This window comes from Mus caroli, chromosome 3 (assembly GCF_900094665.2).
Source record: "Mus caroli chromosome 3, CAROLI_EIJ_v1.1, whole genome shotgun sequence".
Lineage (NCBI taxonomy): Eukaryota > Metazoa > Chordata > Mammalia > Rodentia > Muridae > Mus > Mus caroli.
Window position 1 is genome coordinate 101,116,334 of NC_034572.1, and position 3,402 is coordinate 101,119,735.

Consider the following 3,402-nt stretch of genomic DNA (forward strand, 5'->3'; position numbering starts at 1 on the left):
AGAGGCAGGCAGATCTCTGAGCTCCACGTCTGTCTGCATGCAGAGCAAGTTGAAGAAAGCTTTCATTCACCTCCTTGAAATCCAAAAGAGATCTGAATCTTGCATTGCTGGAGGTCATGTTTCATGTGAATTTTTTCTCCTTCCATGAGAAAGGGCTGAACCCTGTTTACAAACATTGGGTGTTTTTGCTGAGGGGCACCCCCTCTTGTTGGTCAGATGGAAGGATCCAATAACTTCTCAATGGTATTATGGCTGTCATCATTGCAGCCATCATTGCAGGCATTTCTGGGGGCAGCAACAGCTGCCATTGCTTTAATCCAGACAGACACGATGGTGGATATTGTCAATACAGTAATTTCTATGTCAGGCTAGGGGCTACAGGTACAGGAGGTACTAAGTCAATATCTTTATTACGCCATTTACATGTTACAACAACAAATTGACTTACTGACAGAAAAGTTGGCCAATGTTAGGGAAATGTCTCTATTGGTCTGCAATACCCAGTTTCACTCAATCTCCCTAACCCCTTATCAGGTACAAAACAGCAGTGAAGGTTGACAGCAGTTGGTCCAATATCTTGAAGGTACCAAGTCAGACAAATTCCTTAACTAGTCTGTGCTGTTAAGGGAGAACATAGCCAACCTCAATGTGGCCAGAGTATTCCTAGATGCCAAGGTTTTAGGGAAAGCATGGGACAATAGTAAAAAGCTCTTTGATCCCTCATGGATTTCCACTCATGCTATGATGGGAGGAATTGTTATACTAATAATTACTTTGCTTAAGTGTTTTGTCCAGCATATTTCCAGGCAGAGCGCCATAAATAAGGTGACCCTCCAGGTGCTGATGGCTCTTGAGAATACCAATCATGGCACCCCTAAGGAAGTGATCAAAATCTGGGTAGCAGAGATCCATGAGACCACCATGTATGATGTTTCTCACCACCCCTTCCAGTGACATGTCTCTGGAATGATGTCTCTTTGAGGAATGGTAGTCAATGATGGGTAAGATCCTGGAAGACAGGACAGCCTAAGGCATGCACAGTTCAGTATACTTTGAATCCTCTAAGGTGGGATCAACAATGTTGAGGCAGTGGCATCCTTGCTCCCACTAGCTTGCCAAAATCTAAAAACAAAAGAGCATAAATGTAGGAGGAACTGCAGGCCTCACTGACAAGATGATGACCTTTTCAGCATAAACATGGAAGCAACTTCCATAGGAAGGCCAAACTGAAGTCTGCCTGAGAGCCCAGAGATTGGTGACACAGACAATGATAGTCAATCAAAAGCTGCCACTTGGAGGAAACACTTGCTTAGGACCAATGGAATGTGGGTGGAGCATATAAATGGCACTCCCCAAGAATTAATAAATGAGTTTGCTGCAGCATTCTTACCTCCTCCCAGAGTCTGAGCTGTTGATTCTATGCCACCTCATCCCCAATCCTCACCTCATCTCAAACTCCCACCTCATCCCCCACCCCCAAGTCATCCCCAACTCCCAAGGGTGAGTATGGTTGGGAAGTGGGTGGTCCAGGGAGTAAAACAACAGATATTGTCTTGTCTTATGTTTCTTAAGTGTAGCTATCTCATTCTATGTTTACTTACCAAGGACCTGACTGCTATGAATAGACTTTGCATTCTGGAGTGCATATCAGACTCTCTGAGGAGAACTTCCAAAGGAGGAGAGTGAACAGTAATTTTGAATGATTTCTGTGACCCCTATCTGCATATACACAGAAGGTCACAAAGGACAATCTAGGAGAATAGAGGACTCCTAGATGAAGACTTCTCAGGACTAGGGGCCCCTCCCTACTCACTGCAGCATCCACCCTAACCCTCTTCGGATCTGGAGTCACAACCAGTACTTTTCTTTTACTGGAGGCTATTGAGCAAACCTCAGGGAATGAAACCTGCCAGGGGCCTAGGAGGCACACTTGTTTTCTCTTGCTTCAGGGACAGAGTTTACATAGTTTGTGTCACCCTTAGAAAATCTCATGGGAATCACAGTTCTCTAATCCCAGAATTTGGGAGACAGAGGCAGGAAGATCATAAGTTTGAAACTGGCCTGGACTTTCTTAGCAAGCCCTTTCCGATAGAAAAAATAATCTAAAGGGGTTGGGAAAAAATGAAAAGAGGGAAAACATTTCAGTGAGGATGTGAAGAAATTGGAGCACATTTCCTCTGTTGATGGGGATTTAAAATGGTATAAATGCTATAGAAAACAGAACAGCATATCCTTAAAAAATAAAAATAGAATTACCATATGATCCATCTATTTCTGAGTGTATACCCAGAATAACCAGAATTCAGAGGCTCAAGCTGACACTTGTATTTGCATGCTCATAGCAGAATTATTTATAGTACCCAGAAGGTGGATGGAGTCTACATGTCTTCATCTCAGAGTATTCAAAATTCACAAGTGTCAATAGCCAAATGGTAGAAGTGACACAGTATCCTATTGAGGCTGATTGCCCCTTTCTTTATTTCTTTTTTTTCCCCTCTGATTATTTGTTGTCAATGTGATCAATGACACTGAGTCCTTGACCAGCCAATTAATGACCCCCAAAATGCTTCTCCTGAAGAGTGGGGAGCTGTGGCTACTCCATAGTTCTTCCTTTGATGCATATTTGAGCTGATTCAAAAATGCCTTCTTCCTATGTATACATGAGGAGTATAATCACGTTCCCAAAGGAATGTTCATCTTGCCCCCAGGCTTACTGTCTAACTGATTGAAAGAATGCTTCTCATGAACAGTGTCAGCTAATCAAAATTATGAAGAAAGAGCAGAAATTTGCCAAGAAAACTGGAGCAATTCATGGAGGATGAGGAGAAGGAAGAGAAGGAGGAGAAGGAGGTGGAGAAGAATAGAAGGAGGAGGAGGAGGAGAAGGAGGAGGGGAAGGAGGAGGAGGAGGAATAAAATTTTGAAAGTGCCCAGAAACTCTGAAGAGAGCAAGTTTACTTTTTGTCTGTTACAAAGTCTATTTAGAGATGGCCGTCTTGGAACTCTCACTCTCTGTGTGTAGACCAGTCTGGCTTTGAACTTACAGGGATCCATGTGCCTCTGCCTCAAGTGCTGGAATTAAAGGCATGAGCCACTGTGCCTCAAATCAAACCTGTCGAGATGTTTGCAGTACAGCATCCCTAACTGCCTCACTGGTTTCTTCCTTTGTAGTTTCCACACCCCTGCCTTGGTACCTGCATTGGAACAAAGAGGGGAAAGAGAACCAATGCCTCAATGTGGCTCTTATTGACATTAATGGATACTGTTCATTTAGACTCTAAATAAAAGTTAGAGGCTATGATGGTCCAAAGAAGAAAAGATCATACATAGTTAGATACATGCACATATATACCTCTCTCTCTCTCTCTCTCTCTCTCTCTCTCTCTCTCTCTCTCTCTCTCTC

At 43.2% G+C, this 3,402-nt stretch overlaps 1 long non-coding RNA gene across 1 annotated transcript in view; it reads right to left on the minus strand.

The window, feature by feature from the left end:
• Positions 1-393: 393 nt before the first annotated feature.
• LOC110291330 overlaps positions 394-3,402 on the minus strand; it is a 160,573-nt gene continuing 157,564 nt past the window's right edge. The window contains exon 6 of the long non-coding RNA XR_002377550.1: positions 394-1,122. This is a non-coding gene — a long non-coding RNA (uncharacterized LOC110291330). The remainder of the gene's footprint in view (positions 1,123-3,402) is intronic.